The sequence below is a fragment of the Thermobia domestica genome, chromosome 16 (genome assembly GCF_964235325.1).
Source record: "Thermobia domestica chromosome 16, izTheDome1.hap1.1, whole genome shotgun sequence".
NCBI lineage: Eukaryota > Metazoa > Arthropoda > Insecta > Zygentoma > Lepismatidae > Thermobia > Thermobia domestica.
In genome coordinates, this window is record NC_137469.1 from 28,975,158 (window position 1) to 29,002,606 (window position 27,449).

Here is a 27,449-nt window from a genome sequence, read left to right on the forward strand (position 1 = left end):
AAAACAGAGTACTAAGGATAATAATAAGATTGAGCAGTAAAACCTTTTGTCCCTGGCCGAGAAACGAATGCTTCTCTCAATTCCAAAGTAGTTAAATCGTGAACTTAATTAAATCCATGTTTTATGTATTCAAGTTTTTTTTTCAGCTTTTGAATTGTCATACTCAGAAGTTGAAGAAAATAATTTTATACCTAATCCTGTGAAAAAAAAACAAGCAAACTATAATGTTCCCTTTCTTTCATTTTCGCTGAAATCCGGGACATTTAACCGTCCCGACAAATATTTTCGGGACGTTGATACGCAAATATCGATTCCGTGAAAGTCCCGGATTTTCCAGGACGAATAGCAACCCTACCAACATAGCACTATCAGATTTTTAATTGGTTTGATGACTCATCTGCCTAGGAAGAAACAATTTACAAAATGTATATGAAAATTCCTTCTATGTAAGAAAACGCGGACTGCAGGCCTTGTATGTAATGGACTTGCATTCCCATGTTTACACAAGTGCCAACATGAATCATGGCTCTAGGTAGCAGCAATTTTTTAGGACCAGTTTCTTCCATATTCCACACTGAGAAAAAAATGTAGGTGGCGTACTTAAAAAGATAGGTTACATGCGTAATTCCTGTAGTTTTTGGAGTTAACGTGCAGCATACGTATAACGGAAAACGTGTGTTTTATAATACTTTCCGTATAAGTGTTTCATCTATACGAACTTTCCGTATGAAACAATATAGGCGGTCAGGATCTCACATACAAATGGACATATATAACATATAGCTGACGAAGGTAACATAAGTATATGCATGTGATATACGGAAAACTGTTAGATATCAGAGATCCTGCAACGGCATGATAAAACATCTAAAGGTAGTGCCTATGTAGCATACGGATAACGTATGTTCCGTACTGATTACTGTAGTAAGCAAGAGGATACCGTATATTTGTAAAATATACCGCTGTTAGGAGAACGGATTTATCTCAGTGCAGTTCTGGAAATTTCAGAACATCTATTGTACACTTGCATATGCATATGACATTGGATTTTTTCTTACTTTGTATTCTTCTATTTCCACTTTGGTTATTAACACCAGCCGTCTAAAATTTTCTACATTGGCTTTTAATAATAATAATGGAACGGCAAAATCAAGTGGATAAAGCTCCTAATCCAACAAACTAGTCATTCTTGATGTAATTATCAGGTCTTTTCCCGCTACACGCGTGCTTTATCTTCAGTAGTTGGCTCCAATTATGAAAACAGGTTTCCCTGTTTTCTTTCTGTTCGTACCCTAAGAGGGGACATACGAGGTGTATTCAAAAAGTATCGAACCTTATTTTTTCCCGCTTAAACGAATGAAGCGCGAGAGAATTTCTTCAGTGTAGACGTAGAGAGGGCACTCCTGTGCAGCCATGAATTTTTTCGCGCCCACAGAAAGCATCAGTCGTTGGTAGTCGGCCAATGAATGAAGACGTATAGTGAGCGGTCGTCGAATTTCAGTTTTTTTTTTTTTTATAAAATTACAGAAAAACTTGAGCAGCAATATTACATCAAATTTTTGCCAAAATCTTGGCAATACTCAAGCGAAAACCATTCAATCGGATTGGTACATTCAATTTTGGACGAAAATTTGGGCATGAGAACAATGACCGCAAAATTGGATTCAAGCTTTTATCGCCAAACACAACATTCCTGTGTGACGTCAGGCTCCCTACTCACGCGACATAACATCATATGACTTTTTGATTAGTTCCCGAGCTGAAAATGCCATTAAAAGGGGCCCGATTTCAGTCAAGAGAAGAAATCATACAGAATGCGATAGCCCACGGTTGCCCACGGTTGGCCATTAATACAACGTTCCAGAAGTGTTTCCAAGAATAGCGGGAACGCTGATAGAAGTGTGAGCATTACCAAGAAGACTACTTTGAAGGGGATTAGAGTTACGGTTTTCCAAATTAATAACTGTATTTTTGGCAACCAAAGTTTCAACACTTTTTGAACATAGCTCGTATACCTATTTTTTTAAAAATATAACCATTCTATGCTTCTTTATTTAAAAAATAAAAGAAGAAAATGGAGGAGTAAAATTAGATTGAAGAATACTCTTATATCCAGCTTCCACGTAAAAGAAAAAAGTCTCAGAAGTAACATTTGAATGATATGTCTCGAAGGAAATTAAGGGGTCTATCAATCATCTCACAAGATGGCAGCCGTGTCCTTATCGAAATTATATAACTCTGAAAGCATAAAGGTAAAATATTCTTACTTGGATGAACTTAAAGAAAATGACTTAAGATTTTTTTTATTACTAGTTTGGGTTCTTTAAATAACCGCGCACTCGTACATTACGAGAAACTGTTTTAAACATACTGAATGGCAACTATTGATCAGTTTCCATGTTGTCTAAGAAAACTGTTCCTAATTAATGCTCGTACACATTATGAGTATGCTGCATACACATGATCATAACTCAAAATAGGTTTCTTCTATGAATTTTCTAAGTATGATTTCAAATAAGTGGTTCTCAACCTGTTCTGACTGACGACAAACTTGTTTGATATTTTTATTTTAGTGAAACCAATTAGCTTTTACAATGACTCTATATAGCACTGAGCATTATTGCTACCGCTGGAGGTGTTAATTACTACAGTCTGTCTCGATTTTACCTAATTCTTCATGACTTTTTAAATTCTAAAATTTCAAGACATGCCTTAGGGGACTGCATGCCATACCAGTGTGTAGCGACACATCGGTTGAGAACCACTGTTATAAATCGCTGAAATTCCTTACGACAATTTCACAAATTCAATGCTAAACGCCAACTTAGATGCAGGGGCGAATCCAGAACGGACTTCTGGGAGGGGGTTGAAATACTGCTACTTAGAGCTACTTTTAAGAGCTCCAAACTCTGGTGTGGGTTTTATTTATATATAAAATTAGAAAGTTTCGCTCTCACCCCGATCGCCCCCTGGATCCGTCACTGCTTTGATGAGTAATAACTCGGCAATGGCGGATATAGCCAGGGTCCAAGGGACCTAGACTCCCCCAGTTTTTGGAGTGAAAAAAATAATTTAAGCAATTATTTATCTATTTTTGAAAGTTTATAGTAAACTCATGATATACCTATCATAGTGTAGGTTCTGACTGCGTTCCCCCCAGCTTTTACCTCCTAGATCCGCCACTGTAACTCGGCAACCACAGTTGTGCACAGAATGGTCTATTTCATTATACTAAACAGGTCAATTTTGTCTACTCCATGGTAAATTTGGTCAAGGTCAGATGAATAGCCTAAACAGAAGGCAAGGCACAGTGGTTCAATGACAGAGCACATCAGCTCTAGTGGGACAAGTACTGACTTGTCCCCCACGCGAGTTTTTGGTGGACAAAGTCGTTTCCGTTGTTTTTTTTCTTTCGGATGTTGTCCTATTTCCTCCCACATTATCAGTCCATCAATTATTCCGTAACCATTACACTAGACTCTCGCTAATCCGGCCATCCCTGGCACATATGGGTGCCGGATTAGCGAAAGTGCCGGATTATTGAGTGTCTGACATTTATTTGATTTATTTATTTATCTTGATTTTTATTTATTTATTTATTTTGAAAACAGGGGATATAGTGCACTGTACTTTATTAAATCAAAGGATATAATTTTAAAACATAGAAGATATACTTTATTAAATCCAAATATACGTTAATTTCCAAAGAAAACTTAGTCCCTGAGTAGTATCACTCACTAAGAAATATGTCCCTAAATTGTAACTGTCGCAATGATGATACGGTCGGTGGCATGCTTTATCACGCAACCAAACTGTAAAGAATGCTACAATTTCGAATACGTATAGTACATAAAGCATTGATACGCATGCGCAAGATAATTCATTGTGCACGTGTTTTTAATTGAATGTGTGCCGGATTATTGAGAGACCGGACTACTGAGGGCCGGATTAGCGAGAGTCTAGTGTTATCTTTCTTTCTTAGATTACTCTCGAATTGTAACGAGATTTCGGACTCATTCATTTTTTTTAATAGTTAACATGCTCAATTTTGGAGCCAAAGTTCTGGGTTCGAGTTCATGTTCTTGGGACCGCATGTTTAAATTACAGACACATATCTTATACATAGCTTTCGTATGGATAACGAACGGAAGCTGCACAGAAATTCTGTTAATAGGCTACTGTGTCAATATAAATATTTTATGATCTTATCCTGGAATCAAATCTGCAACTATGTGCGTTAACCTTTTGAATACGAAAGAGCAAATGATATACTAGAGAAGAATCTTCGCTCCCTTCCTCTGATTACCTGTTTCCGTAAGGAAGTGAGAAGTTTAAATACTTCGAATTATTAGATGTTATTGAATTCGCACCTACAGAGAATTTGATGTATAAAAATAAGTTTAAATCGAATCTCCTTTCATTAATGTCTCAAGAATACATTTAATCTTTATCCTTCATTTTCTACTAAACCGGAAATGATAGAAATCCATTACAACTTCCGGTTTCCGGTAGAGTAGAAACGAGAGATAGCGAGAAGCGTTTTTTGGGGGAGAGAAAATCGATTCAGCTTTTTAAGAATAAGTACCATCTTTTCTCTCAACCATCCATTAAAACCAGAGTGACAGAAATCAACCACTTCCGGTATAACGTTGATCTCTATATAGTAAGAACGGTAATAGATAGCGAGAAGCGGCTTTTGGTAATCCATTTAGCATCTCAAGAATATATTCTATCTTCACTCTTATCTCTCTCTACTAATATTAATTGAGAAAATATTACGTCACATAAACCAAATTTCTTCATTTGGTGAACACGTGACACTGCTACTTTTTAAGTACAAAAAATACTCTCCTTCTTTGAGGAATCAAAATTTGAACGGAGCTATCAGTATAAAATTGATTGTTGTACTGTACTGCAACTGTCTGTAATTTTCGATCAGAGAAAATTAGAGTATTGGATAGTGTAAAATGACAAATATAAAATTAATATCAAAACAGACTGAATTGGGATTTAGGAATTAGATTTGTGGGCTTTCGGTATATATGGTCATGTTAGCTCGTCACATATGAGGGATGACGTTCCTCAGCAATCACACTATCCGAGGAAAGGGAAAGAAGAAAGGATCGGGGAAGGAAGCGGCTGGGACCTATATGTTCGGTACTACCCCGCATTTGCCTGATTAGAATGAGGAAAATCCAGAAAAAACTCACTTAGGATGGCTGGACTGAAAAAGCTATTATACTTTTTCGACCGAGTGTCCCCACCGGAAATTGAACCCGGAACTGCTACCACGAAATACAAGAGCGTTAGAGACTACATTACGTGTGGCCACACCGAATCAGACTGAGTTTGTAATGTAAAATACTGAAAATATGTTTAAAAAACAAGAATACAAGTGCATCTTCCACTAATTAGGATACAATGTATGATAAAAATGTGGAAACAATTCAGAGGCGGATCCAGGACGGACTTCTGGGGGGGGGGCGGTGGGTTGTAATACTGTTACTTAGAGCTACTTTTAAGAGCTCTGGGATAGGTTTTATTTATATATAAAATAAGAAAGTTTCTTCTTCTGGTGGTCGATCGCCCCGATCACCCCCCTTGATCCGCTCCTGGAACAATTGAATATAAGCAAATTGCTAATTGACTAATTTTGTTAGGATGTCTCTAGTGACTTTCCTCCCTAATGATTTTTTTAAAATCGTATCTATTTTCCCAAAGTTGTGATTCAGGGTCTTAAGATGACAAAATCCTTATTTCCACCTGAATCAAGAACAATGATATATATATATATATATATATATATATATATATATATATATATATATATATATATATATAATTGAAAGTGACTATGTTTTTGACTCTTAATCTCTTGAACCGACCGACCGACCGATCTCGATCAACGTAGATGCTGTTCTCGCCTGGGAGTGCTTTTAGCTATTTATTTTGACAGTACAACTTAGGGGTGGGGGAGGAAGGGGACATAGAAAAAATAAATAGAACTTAATAACTCTTGAACCACGCGACCGATCTTGATCAAATTTTCAAGCTAGATTTAGTTCGAATATGAGATGATTTTTGTCATATCACTTTGACGATGTAACTTAAAGGAGGGGAGAGACATTTACAAATGATCGAAAATGACCGATATTAGAGTCGAATCTATAGGTTTTGAGGTCGCTGAGATGAACAGTGACACTTCTGATACCAGTTAAATCCAAATTGAGATCCGCAAAAATTGTGGGAGGGGAGAGGGATATATATATAATCAAAATGACCAATATCAGTGTCGAGTTCATACTTTTCGGGGTCTCTGAGATGAACAATGACACTTCCGATGCCGTGATCCGCAACATAGGGAGGAGAGGGGATATATAAAAATCATCGAAAAAGACCAATATCAAGGAACGCTTTAGTAATAGTAAAAAGTGACTGACTAATGAAATATATTACTATGTTTTCTTAATTTAAGCCAGCGAAGTAGGTAATTGATGCAAGTATATATATATATATATATATATATATATATATATATATATATATATATATATATAAAATTTTATGTAAAGATGTAAATATATTGTAAATATGTGAGAAAAACTGGAACTCTTATGCTGCTGTTAGTCATTCATAGTTTGTTCCTTGATGGTTGGATTAGGCCTATATGGCGTCGTTACCCCATTTAATAATTCTTTCTGAAGGTGACCATTTTTCTAAAAATATAGCCCTTACATCTGGTGCGTGGGGTCTCTGATTCGATTTCCATGCAAGTAAGTATGTGGTGGACAACATCGTGTCCGTGGGTTTTCTCTGGGTGCTCCTGTTTCCTCTAATTTTTCATTCCACCAATCTTCCATCATTATTAACTTGCCTTAATTATCGTCTCCCTTAGACTAAAGGCTATAACGTGAACGTTAAATTGAAATATATATATCTCTCTACCTTTCTCCTTTTTTTTTAGAAAAAAAGTAACGTATTTACTTCCAAATATCTTAATATTGACAAATAATACTGCAAGTTAGTATGTTCAAGTAAATATATTTTGTCTCGTTAATGAAAGAAAATACCACTTATTTTTTGCTCTTCTGATTGTGTTTTTTTCTTCCGTCTGGTGCAAGAGTTCATTTTATTGTGATTTTTATAATCTTTCAGGGAGTTTGTTTGAGCTTCAAACATTTTGTTGTATTGTTTATGTAAAGGTAACACACAATAACGGGAATTTTTGAAATGGGTGTTGGCAGCCGTGCTCAGGTGGCAGCACTGCGGGACAATAACCTTGAAACAAGTAAACACTTTGCCATTTTAGTAACAATGGCTCATTAATGTTCTATGCGAGTCTGTCTAACGGAGTCCACGGCGTTCAATTCGTAAGCAAGCATCTGCGGTTCAAATATCCCGACAGAGTATCCGCAGGGTTCTTCATTTAGATTTGAAATTTCATCAATACAAGCTGCAGATAGTGCAACAACTGAAGGAAAACGAATACCAGTTGCATTTAGAATTCTGTCAACAAATGATAACAAACGTAAAAAATTATGATGAATTTCTAAGCAAGTTGTGGATGGCAGGCAGATGAGGCTCATTTTAAGGCTCATGAGGACAGCGTTTAAAGCGCGCACCTCCTGCTCTTGGGGTCCCTGGTTCGATCCCAGCTCGCGCCCTGTGGACTTTGTGGTGGACAAACACCGTGCTCGTGGGTTTTCTCGGGGTTGTCCCGTTTCCTCTTACTTTCTTCATTTCACCATTTCACTCATTTCTCATTATCACCGTTTCCTTTAGAATAACCGACATAACCGTGGGACGTTAAATTTGAAGATTAGATTTCATTTTTTTTAAAGCGCGTTATTTTTAAGAAATAATAAATTCCATGAATGTTTCTTAAGTGGCAAATTTTAAGGTTTCTATTGCTATGAAAAAATGTTTTTCTTCCATCACTCTTGGTTTTTTAGGATTGTTAAAAAGTTCCCATTTTTTGTGTCACCCTGTATAATATATTTTATATTGGTATTCTATACAATTTGAATTAATGTGAAATATGAGAACATTTGATGACAGATGAGACACAAAATTGTGTAAATTTACTCATAGGTAAGCACAACTAAAACCGAAATGAATGTTTTTGTGTCAACTCTCTCACGCTGTCAAGTTGCACGAATTTGGGTAGTTATACTGCACAGTGTATTTGAAAAAGAACTCGCAAGTTTCAACGTGACCTAGAATCTGTACAAAGTGAAATACACTATTCTAGTTTGTGGTGTTTGATTCATCAACTCTCCAGGTTTGGCTTCCTTGCAGTTGGCAGGTCTGCTTGACCTTGAGACGGCACCAGTGCTGCTTTTTTTCTCTGTACACTCAATTTCCAGGAAGGTGGATAGGCAGGGCTGGCCCAATACCTTGGCCACCACGAAGCCCAGATTTAACCCCACTGGACTTTTTCTTTTGGGGCCACATAAAAAAATGTTGTGTACAGAGAAAAGATCAGAGACATCAATCATTTACGGGAAAGAATCGTCGCGGCGGTTGGGACAGTTACACTTGAAATGTTGGTGAATACGTGCGAGAAGTAGAATATTGTCTCGACGTGCACAGGGCCACAAATGGATCCCACGTTGAAGTCTACCAACATTAAACAAAACTTGAAGGAATTCTCTTTCATGATATGTACTCATTGATGTAAGTTTTCATTCATTTTCCAATTAAATTTATACTTAAAACTAGGGAGTTCTTTTTCAAACACCCTGTATAATCCTTAATTGCAAGTATATAAATACGTTAATAGCAGTGGTATATTTAAGGTGGCTTCCAGGCTTAAGCTCCCCCCAGCCATGAAATTTTATTTCCTATTATAAAGTAAATGAAATATCTTGCATAATTTTCACATTTCTAGGAATAAATTTATCAAAAAACCCGAAACAAAATCGTAAATACGCCACTGGTTACCAACAAAGAAAAAGAAGTATTAAACTCGTATTTCAATATTTAGTAATCATTGGGGTAATTACTTGTTCGAAATATGTTTAGTAATTAAATAAAAAGATATTAGGCAATTCATCACCAGCCAAGCTTGTGTACAATGTGAAGTAAAATTGAGTTCATCATCCACCTAACTATATATTGCATTATTTGCATACGCTCTTTCTTGAATTTGATCATTTAGTATACCTGAGTAGTTATTTGTGTTTACAAAATTACGTTATTTTTAGTACAATTTCATTCCCATCTGAAGATGGGTGGTCCGCAGAAGGTAACGCCTTCTCTTGAGCCATTAGTTTTTTTTTTATTTGTAGTTTCATTTGGACATGAGTAACGAGATTTATTTATTTAGTTATGTTTAGCTTGATACAATACAAAATTATATAATACAAAAGTACAGAACAATACAAAATAAAAGAAGAAAATGCTTCCTACAACAAGCAATGAAGCTCTGAAGTAATGAAAAGGCTTTTTGACTCTGCGGCAAGAGCTCAAAGAAGAAATTCGTGAGGATTCTGAATTTGCCAAGCAAATCCGAGACAGCTTTCAGCTTTGCATGTGGATGTGTAGCATGTGTACTATGTTGGTCAGAGTAGTGGCTTATATTCATAATTTACTTCTTTACATGTTATTGCAGGAATTTTAACTTCAAATCGTAACTCTTGATGACATAAATATTACAATATTTAAATATAGTAATTTTTTGCAATAGGAAATGTTAGAAAGTGCCTATTTCAACCACATCTGACTTAAGTTTCGTACTACGGAGCAACAATTAAAGCCACAATGATACTTGTTTTGCGAAGAATCGCCACAATAAGTTTCGTAAAAGTTTCTACAGAACATAACCTGATAAATAAGGTTACACATTACTCCAATATAAAGTAGAACAGACGTGATATTTTCAACTCTGCGTCCTCACAAACTTACTTTGAGAACTTTACTCTTAACTATTCACATATAAGTTAGTACCATTAGATTATTAATATTTGGTATTTACCAGTATTAATGTTTAAAGTCTTATTACATTTACTATTAATATCACTATTGTTTTCTGAAGTTTTCTAAATTCAAATTATTTGAAAATACGAACCATTTGGGACATCTAGTGGAGATAAAAAAACACTGGAGAGATTTTTTTCATTACATCCTATAGATTAGAGCCCGAAGATGCTGCAACCCACACGACACAACGGGAAAATAAGTTGCATAACATTTCAGGCAATCTCAGGAAAGAATTTGTAATCAGAACCACTTTGACAAAAGAAGTAGGAAAAGCGCTTGTTCCTCGCATTGCCTTTTCTTTAAGACGCGAATTTCAATCAAAATGGAATGATAAAAATTCTAATTTGACTCAAGTGCTAATTAGATTCCAAAATTCATTTCAAATTTCTCTTCACTCCTTTAAGATATGCTTTTCAGTCAATGTACTATATAAATAAAAAAAATAAAGTGACTGTGACTTAATAACTCTTGAACTACCAGAACGATCTGGATCAAATTTTCAACATAGATGAAGTTCGGACCTGGAATGGTTTTTATCATTTCATTTTGACGGTGCAATTTAGGGGAAGGGGAGATAATGAAATATATAAAAATGATTCAGAATGACCAATGTTAGTGCCAAATCCATAGTTTTCGGGGTCACTGAGGTACACAATGACACTTCCGATGCCATTTAAGTACAAATTCAGCCCCGCAACTTGGGGAAGAGAAGATATATATATAAAAATGATGGAAAATGACCGGTATCAGAGAGCGCTTTAGTAATAGTAAAAAGTGACTGACAAACGGAACATATTACTAGTTTTTCTTATTTTAACCCAGCAAAGCGGTTAATTGACGCTAGTATTATATATGTATGTATAAATGATGGAAAATGACCGGTATCAGAGAGCGCTTTAGTAATAGTAAAAAGTGACTGACAAACGGAACATATTACTAGTTTTTCTTATTTTAACCCAGCAAAGCGGTTAATTGACGCTAGTATCATATATGTATGTATAAATGATGGAAAATGACCGGTATCAGAGAGCGCTTTAGTAATAGTAAAAAGTGACTGACAAACGGAACATATTACTAGTTTTTCTTATTTTAACCCAGCAAAGCGGTTAATTGACGCTAGTATCATATATGTATGTATAAATGATGGAAAATGACCGGTATCAGAGAGCGCTTTAGTAATAGTAAAAAGTGACTGACAAACGGAACATATTACTAGTTTTTCTTATTTTAACCCAGCAAAGCGGTTAATTGACGCTAGTATCATATATGTATGTATAAATGATGGAAAATGACCGGTATCAGAGAGCGCTTTAGTAATAGTAAAAAGTGACTGACAAACGGAACATATTACTGGTTTTTCTTATTTTAACCCAGCAAAGCTGTTAATTGACGCTAGTATTATATATGTATGTATAAATCATGGAAAATGACCGGTATCAAAGAGCGCTTTAGTAATAGTAAAAAGTGACTGACAAACGGAACATATTACTAGTTTTTCTTATTTTAACCCAGCAAAGCGGTTAATTGACGCTAGTATTATATATGTATGTATAAACGATGGAAAATGACCGGTATCAGAGAGCGCTTTAGTAATAGTAAAAAGTGACTGACAAACGGAACATATTACTGGTTTTTCTTATTTTAACCCAGCAAAGCGGTTAATTGACGCTAGTATTATATATGTATGTATAAATGATGGAAAATGACCGGTATCAAAGACCGCTTTAGTAATAGTAAAAAGTGACTGACAAACGGAACATATTACTAGTTTTTCTTATTTTAACCCAGCAAAGCGGTTAATTGACGCTAGTATTATATATGTATGTATAAATGATGGAAAATGACCGGTATCAGAGAGCGCTTTAGTAATAGTAAAAAGTGACTGAAAAACGGAACATATTACTAGTTTTTCTTATTTTAACCAGCAAAGCGGTTAATTGACGCTAGTATTATATATGTATGTATAAATGATGGAAAATGACCGGTATCAGAGAGCGCTTTAGTAATAGTAAAAAGTGACTGACAAACGGAACATATTACTAGTTTTTCTTATTTTAACCCAGCAAAGCTGTTAATTGACGCTAGTATTATATATGTATGTATAAATGATGGAAAATGACCGGTATCAAAGAGCGCTTTAGTAATAGTAAAAAGTGACTGACAAACGGAACATATTACTAGTTTTTCTTATTTTAACCCAGCAAAGCTGTTAATTGACGCTAGTATTATATATGTATGTATAAATGATGGAAAATGACCGCTATCAGAGAGCGCTTTAGTAATAGTAAAAAGTGACTGACAAACGGAACATATTACTAGTTTTTTCTTATTTTAACCCAGCAAAGCTGTTAATTGACGCTAGTATTATATATGTATGTATAAATGATGGAAAATGACCGCTATCAGAGAGCGCTTTAGTAATAGTAAAAAGTGACTGACAAACGGAACATATTACTAGTTTTTTCTTATTTTAACCCAGCAAAGCTGTTAATTGACGCTAGTATTATATATGTATGTATAAATGATGGAAAATGACCGCTATCAGAGAGCGCTTTAGTAATAGTAAAAAGTGACTGACAAACGGAACATATTACTAGTTTTTTCTTATTTTAACCCAGCAAAGCTGTTAATTGACGCTAGTATTATATATGTATGTATAAATGATGGAAAATGACCGCTATCAGAGAGCGCTTTAGTAATAGTAAAAAGTGACTGACAAACGGAACATATTACTAGTTTTTTCTTATTTTAACCCAGCAAAGCTGTTAATTGACGCTAGTATTATATATGTATGTATAAATGATGGAAAATGACCGCTATCAGAGAGCGCTTTAGTAATAGTAAAAAGTGACTGACAAACGGAACATATTACTAGTTTTTTCTTATTTTAACCCAGCAAAGCTGTTAATTGACGCTAGTATTATATATGTATGTATAAATGATGGAAAATGACCGCTATCAGAGAGCGCTTTAGTAATAGTAAAAAGTGACTGACAAACGGAACATATTACTAGTTTTTCTTATGTTAACCCAGCAAAGCTGTTAATTGACGCTAGTATTATATATGTATGTATAAATGATGGAAAATGACCGGTATCAGAGAGCGCTTTAGTAATAGTAAAAAGTGACTGACAAACGGAACATATTACTAGTTTTTCTTATGTTAACCCAGCAAAGCTGTTAATTGACGCTAGTATTATATATGTATGTATAAATGATGGAAAATGACCGCTATCAGAGAGCGCTTTAGTAATAGTAAAAAGTGACTGACAAACGGAACATATTACTAGTTTTTCTTATTTTAACCCAGCAAAGCGGTTAATTGACGCTAGTATTATATATGTATGTATAAATGATGGAAAATGACCGGTATCAGAGAGCGCTTTAGTAATAGTAAAAAGTGACTGAAAAACGGAACATATTACTAGTTTTTCTTATTTTAACCAGCAAAGCGGTTAATTGACGCTAGTATTATATATGTATGTATAAATGATGGAAAATGACCGGTATCAGAGAGCGCTTTAGTAATAGTAAAAAGTGACTGACAAACGGAACATATTACTAGTTTTTCTTATTTTAACCCAGCAAAGCTGTTAATTGACGCTAGTATTATATATGTATGTATAAATGATGGAAAATGACCGGTATCAAAGAGCGCTTTAGTAATAGTAAAAAGTGACTGACAAACGGAACATATTACTAGTTTTTCTTATTTTAACCCAGCAAAGCTGTTAATTGACGCTAGTATTATATATGTATGTATAAATGATGGAAAATGACCGCTATCAGAGAGCGCTTTAGTAATAGTAAAAAGTGACTGACAAACGGAACATATTACTAGTTTTTTCTTATTTTAACCCAGCAAAGCTGTTAATTGACGCTAGTATTATATATGTATGTATAAATGATGGAAAATGACCGCTATCAGAGAGCGCTTTAGTAATAGTAAAAAGTGACTGACAAACGGAACATATTACTAGTTTTTTCTTATTTTAACCCAGCAAAGCTGTTAATTGACGCTAGTATTATATATGTATGTATAAATGATGGAAAATGACCGGTATCAGAGAGCGCTTTAGTAATAGTAAAAAGTGACTGACAAACGGAACATATTACTAGTTTTTCTTATTTTAACCCAGCAAAGCTGTTAATTGACGCTAGTATTATATATGTATGTATAAATGATGGAAAATGACCGGTATCAAAGAGCGCTTTAGTAATAGTAAAAAGTGACTGACAAACGGAACATATTACTAGTTTTTCTTATTTTAACCCAGCAAAGCTGTTAATTGACGCTAGTATTATATATGTATGTATAAATGATGGAAAATGACCGCTATCAGAGAGCGCTTTAGTAATAGTAAAAAGTGACTGACAAACGGAACATATTACTAGTTTTTTCTTATTTTAACCCAGCAAAGCTGTTAATTGACGCTAGTATTATATATGTATGTATAAATGATGGAAAATGACCGCTATCAGAGAGCGCTTTAGTAATAGTAAAAAGTGACTGACAAACGGAACATATTACTAGTTTTTTCTTATTTTAACCCAGCAAAGCTGTTAATTGACGCTAGTATTATATATGTATGTATAAATGATGGAAAATGACCGCTATCAGAGAGCGCTTTAGTAATAGTAAAAAGTGACTGACAAACGGAACATATTACTAGTTTTTTCTTATTTTAACCCAGCAAAGCTGTTAATTGACGCTAGTATTATATATGTATGTATAAATGATGGAAAATGACCGCTATCAGAGAGCGCTTTAGTAATAGTAAAAAGTGACTGACAAACGGAACATATTACTAGTTTTTTCTTATTTTAACCCAGCAAAGCTGTTAATTGACGCTAGTATTATATATGTATGTATAAATGATGGAAAATGACCGCTATCAGAGAGCGCTTTAGTAATAGTAAAAAGTGACTGACAAACGGAACATATTACTAGTTTTTTCTTATTTTAACCCAGCAAAGCTGTTAATTGACGCTAGTATTATATATGTATGTATAAATGATGGAAAATGACCGCTATCAGAGAGCGCTTTAGTAATAGTAAAAAGTGACTGACAAACGGAACATATTACTAGTTTTTCTTATGTTAACCCAGCAAAGCTGTTAATTGACGCTAGTATTATATATGTATGTATAAATGATGGAAAATGACCGGTATCAGAGAGCGCTTTAGTAATAGTAAAAAGTGACTGACAAACGGAACATATTACTAGTTTTTCTTATGTTAACCCAGCAAAGCTGTTAATTGACGCTAGTATTATATATGTATGTATAAATGATGGAAAATGACCGGTATCAGAGAGCGCTTTAGTAATAGTAAAAGTGACTGACAAACGGAACATATTACTAGTTTTTCTTATTTTAACCAGCAAAGCGGTTAATTGACGCTAGTTTATATATGTATGTATAAATGATGGAAAATGACCGGTATCAAAGAGCGCTTTAGTAATAGTAAAAAGTGACTGACAAACGGAACATATTACTAGTTTTTCTTATTTTAACCCAGCAAAGCTGTTAATTGACGCTAGTATTATATATGTATGTATAAATGATGGAAAATGACCGGTATCAAAGAGCGCTTTAGTAATAGTAAAAAGTGACTGACAAACGGAACATATTACTAGTTTTTCTTATTTTAACCCAGCAAAGCTGTTAATTGACGCTAGTATTATATATGTATGTATAAATGATGGAAAATGACCGGTATCAAAGAGCGCTTTAGTAATAGTAAAAAGTGACTGACAAACGAAACATATTACTAGTTTTTTTTATTTTAACCCAGCAAAGCTGTTAATTGACGCTAGTATTATATATGTATGTATAAATGATGTAAAATGACCGCTATCAGAGAGCGCTTTAGTAATAGTAAAAAGTGACTGACAAACGGATCATATTACTAGTTTTTCTTATTTTAACCCAGCAAAGCTGTTAATTGACGCTAGTATTATATATGTATGTATAAATGATGGAAAATGACCGCTATCAGAGAGCGCTTTAGTAATAGTAAAAAGTGACTGACAAACGGAACATATTACTAGTTTTTCTTATTTTAACCCAGCAAAGCTGTTAATTGACGCTAGTATTATATATGTATGTATAAATGATGGAAAATGACCGCTATCAGAGAGCGCTTTAGTAATAGTAAAAAGTGACTGACAAACGGAACATATTACTAGTTTTTCTTATTTTAACCCAGCAAAGCTGTTAATTGACGCTAGTATTATATATGTATGTATAAATGATGGAAAATGACCGCTATCAGAGAGCGCTTTAGTAATAGTAAAAAGTGACTGACAAACGGAACATATTACTAGTTTTTCTTATTTTAACCCAGCAAAGCTGTTAATTGACGCTAGTATTATATATGTATGTATAAATGATGGAAAATGACCGCTATCAGAGAGCGCTTTAGTAATAGTAAAAAGTGACTGACAAACGGAACATATTACTAGTTTTTTCTTATTTTAACACAGCAAAGCTGTTAATTGACGCTAGTATTATATATGTATGTATAAATGATGGAAAATGACCGCTATCAGAGAGCGCTTTAGTAATAGTAAAAAGTGACTGACAAACGGAACATATTACTAGTTTTTCTTATGTTAACCCAGCAAAGCTGTTAATTGACGCTAGTATTATATATGTATGTATAAATGATGGAAAATGACCGGTATCAGAGAGCGCTTTAGTAATAGTAAAAAGTGACTGACAAACGGAACATATTACTAGTTTTTCTTATGTTAACCCAGCAAAGCTGTTAATTGACGCTAGTATTATATATGTATGTATAAATGATGGAAAATGACCGGTATCAGAGAGCGCTTTAGTAATAGTAAAAAGTGACTGACAAACGGAACATATTACTAGTTTTTTCTTATTTTAACCCAGCAAAGCTGTTAATTGACGCTAGTATTATATATGTATGTATAAATGATGGAAAATGACCGCTATCAGAGAGCGCTTTAGTAATAGTAAAAAGTGACTGACAAACGGAACATATTACTAGTTTTTCTTATGTTAACCCAGCAAAGCTGTTAATTGACGCTAGTATTATATATGTATGTATAAATGATGGAAAATGACCGGTATCAGAGAGCGCTTTAGTAATAGTAAAAAGTGACTGACAAACGGAACATATTACTAGTTTTTCTTATGTTAACCCAGCAAAGCTGTTAATTGACGCTAGTATTATATATGTATGTATAAATGATGGAAAATGACCGGTATCAGAGAGCGCTTTAGTAATAGTAAAAAGTGACTGACAAACGGAACATATTACTAGTTTTTCTTATTTTAACCCAGCAAAGCTGTTAATTGACGCTAGTATTATATATGTATGTATAAATGATGGAAAATGACCGCTATCAGAGAGCGCTTTAGTAATAGTAAAAAGTGACTGACAAACGGAACATATTACTAGTTTTTCTTATTTTAACCCAGCAAAGCGGTTAATTGACGCTAGTATTATATATGTATGTATAAATGATGGAAAATGACCGGTATCAGAGAGCGCTTTAGTAATAGTAAAAAGTGACTGACAAACGGAACATATTACTAGTTTTTCTTATGTTAACCCAGCAAAGCTGTTAATTGACGCTAGTATTATATATGTATGTATAAATGATGGAAAATGACCGGTATCAGAGAGCGCTTTAGTAATAGTAAAAAGTGACTGACAAACGGAACATATTACTAGTTTTTCTTATTTTAACCCAGCAAAGCGGTTAATTGACGCTAGTATTATATATGTATGTATAAATGATGGAAAATGACCGGTATCAGAGAGCGCTTTAGTAATAGTAAAAAGTGACTGACAAACGGAACATATTACTAGTTTTTCTTATTTTAACCCCGCAAAGCTGTTAATTGACGCTAGTATTATATATGTATGTATAAATGATGGAAAATGACCGGTATCAGAGAGCGCTTTAGTAATAGTAAAAAGTGACTGACAAACGGAACATATTACTAGTTTTTCTTATTTTAACCCAATGAAACGGATAACTGACGCTAGTAAATAATATTTTTTTAAAAAAATCTATAGTCTCTTTTCTACAGCTATCTAGAATGGAGATTCTCAACTTAAGGATCGGTATCCCAAAGGGATTCTAGAAAGGAATACGCGGTCACGAAGGAGGGTGGAAAACATAAATGTAATTACCACCTAGTAATGGAAAATATTTTTTAAAGATTATTTTGAATTTGTTATTTTGATAAACGTTTTCTTACCGTACTTGATGTCAACTACAGCAATGAAATAACAAATAAATAAACAAATAAAGAATTGTTAAAGCAATTGAAATAACATGCTACATATTTAAATACAAGAAAAATACAAATGTAAAAGATAGACAGTAATAATTAAAAAGTTTGTTACAAACTCGAGATTACTTATGGGGATCGCTGGCAAAAGATTGTGACAAAAGTTGTTCGTGTTATAAAGATAGGTTGAGGATCCCTGACCTAAAAAATGTTTGTCCAGTCAATAGTGTGGATTTATTTAACCGACCAATACATACATTGCACTTTATGTATAAGATTATAGTTATTACTAAAGGTTATTTATTCAGATTAATTTTATAGAACGGGCTGAGAGGATAATTTCTTGCTTTTCAAGGCACATAAACAAACATCTTAAATGTAACGTAAACTAGAAGTGAGGCACCCAGTATCAAAAGCCTCCAAATAAATTTATTATTATTATTATTATTATTATTATTATTATTATTAGTAGTAGTAGTAGTAGTAGTAATAGTAGTAGTAGTAGTAGTAGTAGTAGTAGTAGTAGTAGTAGTAGTAGTAGTATTACCGAAATTGAGTTGTAAATCGCTTGTTATAAGTTTGATCTAAAGGAATTCCATGGAAACAGAATTTTGTTTAAAAGCTTAATTTTTCATACTAAAAAACTAGTTCAAATATGGGACTTTGTACGCGTGTATATGGAGCTTCACTGCACGTTTTGCAAGATTACTCGAAACTAAACGAAATGGATGCGGCGGGCTTTGATACTAGGCGCCTCAAATACAAATCAGTGAACAAATTAGCCTTTATTTTTTTCCTATAAATAATAACTGTATGACAGTTTCGCCGACTAACTGAACATATTGACAATTTAAGAACAAAAGAAAGCGTGACATCTAAATATAACATGATCCTAGAAACTAGATCTGAGCACTGATTGGCTGGTCAGAACGGACTCAGCCGATCATAACAAAAGTTGACAAAAGTAAAACTAAACACCATAAATCCATTTCCCTCCGTGGTCCGGCAGAAAACTAAGCTACAAATTTAAGTCTTTCCAATAACTTGTCCCCAATGTTCGTCAATTTTAAAGTCATGCCTTTCAATTCATAACGCAACCCTGTTCTTTTTCAACAAATCTCGTCTTCTTCCAGTTTCTTATCAATGTCTTTTATTCCCGTCCTAACACTTCAATCTCGCACCAATTATATTATGTCCCGTGTTCATCACATGTTTGAAAATGGCATTTCTTTAAAATAAACGTATTTTTGTTCAGTGATTCGTATTTCTAGCTAAAGTTATTTAGGATAGCAAATCTAATATGAAGCAATATAAAGTAGCAAAGTTAGTTATCTTAAAAATGCGAAACTTTTAATTTTAGAAACATCTTTGCTTTCATTCTATTTGAATAATTATTTCATAATTTTTTCTTACATACTATCTTGATTCGCATGTATTTATTCCTAAATTAAGTTCTCTAACACCGAAACAATGTAATTCAGTAATTTTTATTTCATAAATTCAAGGTTAAAGTCACTGGGAACGTGACGAAGAAAAAGTCAGTTGAATGTTTCAAAACTCTCGATTCTCCCCATTCATTGAAAAAAAAACTGATTCTGGTACCTTTTTCCCGTTTTTGCTCCTAACCATGATTAAATTTTCATATCATTTACCTTCTATGTTTCCATGATCCACTTTCTTTGTTTTCTCCTCTCTATACAACGATCGGCGCTTCAAAAGTTCTTTTTTTTATTGTTGTTTCCTGTAGTTTTGTTGTACGCTTTAAAAAGTTCGAAACGATAGTATCCCTTTCTCTGCATTTGCACTTACATAGTACTTAAAGGAAAATTTCGTTTAACTTCGCAGCCAGCATCTATATTCTAACATCTTCCTCGCTTTTGTCTTCAAACCTACACGTTCCTGTGATTTTCGTTCTGCGTGTGTGAGCAACATGTGTGTGTGTACGAGCGTGTATGTGTGTGTGAGTGCGTTATCTCGTTGTTTTCTCTTTTCCCTGCCTCCGTGAAAGGATATAGAAAAACTTGCTCTACTACTACAGTTCCCCGTACACCCTTACTCCCCTATAGCCTGCAGTGAACTCGGCCAGCTGTAATCCCGGGGCCCGTTCGCTCCGTTACTATAGCAGCGTGCTGGAGTAGCGACTAGCGAGTAGAGCTGCCATTGAGTCCGGGTTGGCCTTAGCAGGTGAGTGGGGCAGGGCGGGGCTAAATCGATGAGAGTAGGAAAAACTGATGGACAGCCCTGGACAGTACCAGTCCCATATCATCTCTCTCATCCCGTACATGCACGCTGTGAGAGCTGAGAGACAGAGAGATACAATAGACAGAGATAGCGTACATCATATTCTCTCCGCTAGTACGCGCGCTCGCTCTCCCTCGTGCTCTGATCGATTGTAAAGCGGAGTTCATTTTCAGGGATGTCCATTGCTTGAAAAGTTCATCCCATTGAAAGTGTGCATCCTCTTGCAGTGATTCCGGACCAACCGTCGACGTAAGAGTACCGCGTGTAACTTCGTCGTCTTCGCGTGGCAACCAGGCAGTTAGGAAGGCATCTGTCTCTGCGCTCTCTCCCTCTAGTAAGTTTCATCTTATCATTTTTTTTTTATTTTATCACAAGATACTTCTTGCATGTTTTAAAATTTCTTTTTGGTATTCTGGTTTCTATTATTTTTTCATTGTATTTTCTATGGAGGTTCAAATACATTGCTTTAATGATGATGATGCTAAAAGAAAAAGTTTCTGTTCGAGATACGACCGTGGCTACTCATACTACAAATGCTTGTAGTATCGAAAACCGGTGTAGCTTTGGTAGTACTACAAAATTACGTAATCTTGCGGTAAACGTAATTGTCTTATAAAATTATAGTATTTCTGTTATTAGACAGTTTGAAGTAATTTTCTTTATTCAAAGACAAAAGTAGAAGTTTTAAAAAACTGAAACTGGGCAATGAACAGTATTTTTTAAAAAAAATCTAATTCACTGCAGAACGGGTGATGTGAAAAATTACAATGTTGAATTATTAAAGAAAACTAACTGTTCACGATTTTTAATTTCAAAAATTATTCCTTGAAGTTCAAACATATTCTATACAATTTTTGAAAGTATCAATTATTATGAAAATAAATATTTGGTCTGTAATTTAATATAGCAATTTCTTTGACGATGTTTTAACTAAGATGTGAATTTTTTTGCGGTGTACATTTTCTTTTCTCGCTGGTCAGAAATCTAAGAGAACCGTGATAAAAAATTTAATGTTTGTTGAGTATTCAACCGCATATTGAAATAGGCATTAAGAGACAGTAGTGAAAGTAGAATAATCTTAGTGTGATAAAACACGATTTTTCTTGGATCCACCATGATTACCCATCGGTTCAGTTCAGTTGCAATTCATTGACTTGTGGTTTTCAAAGTCCACTAATAGCTTTTCCAACCAACTTAATGTATGGTTAGTGCATCAAGTCTTAAAACTATTACTTTTAGCTTCATTTATCCTTGTTCCATTGTATCTTAATAAAAGTTATTCACTAATCGCCTTGTTAGGATTAGGAATTAGATTTCTGGGCTTTCGGCATCTATGGCCATGTTAGCTCTCGGCGATCAGACCATAAGAGGAAAGGGAAGGAGAAAGGATCGAGGAAGGAAGGAAGCGGCTTGGGACCTATATGTTAGGTACCATTCCGGCATTTGCTTGGTGTGGATGAGGAAAACCTCACTCAGGTTGGCTGACCTGAAAAAACGTTTACACTTTTTAGACCGAGTGCCCCCCACCGGGAAAAGAACCCGAGACTGCTTGAACCAACTAATCGTCTCGTAACAGTAAGTGAACAATGAAAACACTGTATTGGGAATCTAACCCAGGACCACAAACATAACATACAAGAACACAAAAGAATTTTGCTGCACAGAAGCATTTATGTAAAGCCATAAATTATAAAATGAAGTTCGTTGGTCAGTATAAAGTTTAGAATCTCTTTTCACCATCAAGCATATAGGAGGCATGTGGAATCCGAACGACATGAGCTCCCACCGGGAATCTGACCCGTGTTCTCCTTACGAAGTACAAGTACACTGGCCATTCAGGCAGAAGAGAACTGTCAAGAAAGATATATTGAAAATGTTTTAAAGAAGTTATAAAGAAAATGATTGTTTTATTTAAGCGTATCATACCTTTTTGATGTCAATTTTTGTTGAAATACTCATCTCCGAATATTACGCATAGGTTTAACAATACCAAAGATATGTTTAATAACCATCACTCATAGGTCGAGAACCACTATAAAATGATATTGGACTTAAATTTGAGAATATTTCTCTTTTCGCCTAACAAAGACAATTTTTCCTCACTGTAGATATACTTAGTCGTCATCTAGTTTAATTTCAATTACATGAAGTTACCAATAGCTTCTGGAAGCGTCACGTTGCCGGTTCATGGTTCGATACTGCATTAGCTTCCTTCTAAACCACAGAGAGTTATTATTATGTTACTAGTGACATGATATAAATTCTCAGAAGCGAAATGTAATGGAATATTGAACAGTATTGAATATTTATAAATTAAGCGTCTAGCCTCGGACACCATTACATATCAATCTAGTCTTCAGCACTGTGTGTGACATAATATGCTTTTCTTCCAATAAATATGCCTATTGCCCAAAGATATGTTTTTAATGTTAGCAAATTTGTCTTCCTAATATATCGTAAAATTTTCGGTAAAATACACAGATTCACTGAAAAATATGTATCAAGATCTTAATTTACAATAAAGTATAATTCAAAGAATGCGGTTGATATTAAAATACTGTTTCATATTGAATTAACGAGCAATTGTTATTGTAATATTAACAAATAGGTTTAGTCTGATGTTTAAAAAATAACTCTAGAATACCTTTAGGTTTTGTGATAACTGTAATAAATATTGATAACAGGATCGAAGTTTGCTTCCACTGAATACTGCCTGAGGTGTTAGGCAACCCAAAATGTCTTTCGATATTGTGGGTTGCATAAACATCGGGCTCTAAAAATTTACTTTGTAACAGCCTTGTAATGGACATGTTTCAACCATTTGTAATTCAGAGATCACATTATGATGGTATATTTATTACTGAGTAACTGTAATCTTATGTTTTTTAAATCACTTATACTGTATTCTTACTAGTAATTTTTCTTTACTTGATTCATTTTGTTTTCACCTAAATATTTGTATCGAGCTGTCTATTTGTGATTTTATGAATTAGAAATTAAATGAAAGGAAATGTCTAGTTGTGTAGTTGTGTGTCTCATGTATATGCCTTGTATGCTAGAGAAGACAGACGATTAACGAAATGCAATTAAAATTCCATTATTGTAAACAACAGTTATGCCCTTCTAAGGTGGATGATTAGAGAAGTAAATGATTAGGAGATATTTGATGGAATAAGAGTGCAAAATGAAACAGAAAAGCCTCGAGATACTCCACAAACTCACGTACGCGGAGTCGAAACAAATATATTCTACTTTCAGAGATTAACGCACTAACATTAAGTTATCGTGTCCCCTTGTAAATTAGAAAATACTACAAATAACTGATGGAGCTATAATGAGACAAATCCACTCTCTAATAAGTTCATAGAAATATTCTTCTTATAATAAACTAGCAAAAATACTTGGGTTCGCACTGGAAGAATGTTTATGTACAAAGTTTGAATATAAATAACTGAATAGCTGTCACAAAATAAATAACGAAGTAGAATAAATAACGACAAATTACGGCTTTGGCTTTATTCCTATCACAAAATAAAGAACTATGGAGAATACTTAAAAACAAGTTACGCCTTTGGCGTTGTCCCAGTTAATTTCAATTCCCGAGCCAGCAGGAACGCGTGTTCTTGACTAAACTTGAGGTTTAGTGAATCGTGACTGATACCAATCAGCTTAGCGTCTCTGAGAACTATGTTTTCGACCTAATCTCGATTATTTTGGTAATTTTATTTTACACCCTTTTTCATCCTTCATGTAGATCAGGATGAACTTGTATTGGGACGGCATCGAGAGTTGTCACTATTCATATCAGCGACCCTGAAAAAATATCTGCCGTTTTCGATTATTTTTACCTTTTACCCCTTCTTACCTCTCAGAGGTTCTTTATATCCACAGTATTTCTTTTCAGATTTAGGTCATATGTGTATATCAACATGTTTTTTAAAAGTGAGTTCACATACTGAGTTTTATCTTCCCTACAAAAAGACCTCGTGAGATTTTTTTTACATAAATTTTAAACATTACTTCTTTTTCTTTTGAATGCCCCTTCAACGCCCATAAAATAAGCATCATAAAATTTTAAATAGCTCACGGTCTTTTTCAGATTACTATCTCTGGAATGCAGTTATTTAGAAGCAGGAGTACCTAGACGGGAGTACTATGACACATGGAGTGTCGTGAGTAATTTTGGAGGCTACAGAGATATTTCAACTAATTTGATTTTCTGTCTAAAATTATTTTACATTCATTGGGAAGTAAGAATAATGAAATCGGAACTATATCGTATCTTCTGTAATGGGCGTGATTATAACTAGTCCCGGAAGAAAATATTTGATTTAGAGGGAGATGTAAATTCATGACTTCGAATACATTCTCAAATTCTGTATTCCAAAATACTGTTAAGTCCTGGATATTTTATTGAAGAAAAATAATAAAATATTCAATGTGAACCATTTATTGTAAAATTTCCGTAAATCAAATGGGGGAACAGTCTGAATGGGGGATAGAAATATTCACTGAAAATTTATTAAAAATAATATCATTTTTGGAATAATCTTTCTGTTTAACATCCCACGCTTATGCGCTTTAGGCTAAGGGAGACAGATGATTAAGCCAAGTGAATGATGATGGAAGAATTGACGGAATGAGAATGAGGGAGGAAACGGAAGTACCCCGAGAAAACCAACTGAAACCTTGTTGTCCATCACAAACTTACTTAGTCGGGTATTGAACCAGGAATTCTACGACCCAGAGGTAAGCGCTCTATGACTGAGCCACTGTGCCCCCGATATGATAATTGGAGGAGGTAATCTCGTGGAGTATTTCATATCGCCGTCTATGGATGGTAGAAACTATGCACAGGTACTATGCAGATTACCAAGGATTGAGGGGAACCTATGTGGTACTGGATGATGATCCCGCTGCAAGTGCAATTTAGGAGGGAGAGGCAAAACTTATCTAAATTACTTTTGAATTTAAAACTGGTTAATTTTTCATCTAATACTAGGAATAATAAAACAGTTCATACACGTTCCTCCTGAGAATGATTAAAGAATTCTGAAGGAGATAGAGGACACGGTAGAGCGTTCACCTCTGGTTCGTGGGTTCCCTGGTTCGAACCCAGCACGTGCCAAGTGAGCGCTGTGGTGGGACAAACACCATGCTGTGGGCTTCTTAGGGGTTCTCCCCTTATTCATTCCATTCATTGCATTCATTTTTCATTATCACAGCCTTCTTTAACCTAGTTGGCCTAGTTTTACGCAGAAAGTAAAACTGAAAGATTTCATTTTCTGATGGAGGTAGTGGTTGATTTGTAAGAAGGTATGGTTAGCAATTTACATCCCTTAAATTTTTTTCTAGTTTTTGATTTGCGAATTACTACAACGATTTGGTGCATTTTGCTAAATACAGGGTTATTATAAATGATTGGAACGATTTCACAGCTCTATAATAGCTGTATTACTGTATACATTGCGATAATTTTTTCACACACATAGAAAAACTCAAAAAGTTTTTGTTAACAATTATAAATGTTTGATATGTGCCCCCTTAGTGATTCGACAGACATCAAGCTGAAAATCAAGTTCTTTCCACACTCGGAGCAGCATCTTCCTATCAATGAGCCCAAAAGCATTGTTGATACCGGCTCGCAGATCTAGCAGGTTTGCTGGTAGAGGAGATGTGAACACTGAATCTTTCATATAACCCGACACAAAAAAGCAAAAGTCTACGCATGGAGTTAGGTCAGGAGAGCGTGTAGACCATAACATGAAATGCTTTCTCGGCGCCTGTCCCCATCTTGCCTCACTGCTCACTGCTGCGCTCTCGTTGGAGAAATCTGAAGTACATCTACATCAAACAAAACGTTTTTGGGTTTTTCTACGATACTGTTGAGTTTTGTTACAATATCTTAATTACTAGAGCTACAGTAAATTTATGAAATCTCTTCAATCATTTATAATATCCCTGTACTTCAAAACTTTCAACCTATTTATGTAAGAGGAGAAGAGGATAGACATATGTACTGGATAATTAACTAAATACGAGAATGATTTTTGTTCACTATGCGTTGCGGAAAATTGTAGATATTAACGCTAAAGAAGAGAAAAACATTGATTAAACTTAAACGAAGACAATAATTGATTTGGTGGCACGTCATAGATCATGGAGGATTGAACACCGCTGCTAAGAAGTTTGTCAAGATAACGGTATGGATTTGTATACCGGACACACATACAAACTAACTAAAAGGCAAGTAAATATACAGTCACACATACAAACATTCATTTTTATAAATAAGATTTAGGTTCATGACACTTCAAGGAACTACATCTCATACCAATATTTGAAAAGTGCCCAGGATTGAATGAGTTTCTAATTGCACTTTTAACACGAATTTAAGAATACTGAATACAATAAAAATGTGCCCAGAATTGAATATGTTTCTAATTGCACCTTTAATTCGTATTTAAGAATGTTGAATACAATAAAATGTGCCTAGGATTGAATAAATTTCAAATTGTACTTTTTATACTAATTAGAAAGCTGAATACAATAAAAAGTGCCAGATCTTGAACAAATTTCTAATTGAACTTTTTATACTAATTTAAGAATGCTGAAAACAATTAAAAAATGCGTAGGCTTGAATAAATTTCTAATTGCACATTTTATACTAATTTAAGAACGCTGAATACAATAAAATGTGCCCAGGATTGAATAAATTTTTAATTACGCTTTCTATACTAACTTAAGTGCACTGAATAAACTAAAAAGTACCCAGGCTTGGAGAAATTTCTACTTGCACCTTTTTTTACTGATTTAAGAACGCTGAATACAATAAAAAGTGCTCAAAATTGAATAAATTTCTAATTACACTTCTTATGTTAATTTAAGCACGCTGAATACAACTAAACTATTTTTGAAGATATCCCTCTGAAAGATCAGGATTAAAAATT

At 34.4% G+C, this 27,449-nt stretch overlaps 1 protein-coding gene across 9 annotated transcripts in view; it reads left to right on the plus strand.

Annotated features, from left to right (window-relative positions):
* Window positions 1–20,423: 20,423 nt before the first annotated feature.
* Dscam4 (Down syndrome cell adhesion molecule 4) overlaps window positions 20,424–27,449 on the plus strand; it is a 751,808-nt gene continuing 744,782 nt past the window's right edge. For 8 of the 9 annotated variants that reach the window (XM_081742212.1, XM_081742216.1, XM_081742217.1 and 5 more), the window contains exon 1: window positions 20,426–20,833. The gene's annotated coding sequence lies outside the window, so the exon portion shown is untranslated. Of the gene's footprint in view, window positions 20,834–27,449 lie in introns of all 9 variants that reach the window. The other variant, XM_081742222.1, reaches the window with a different exon arrangement.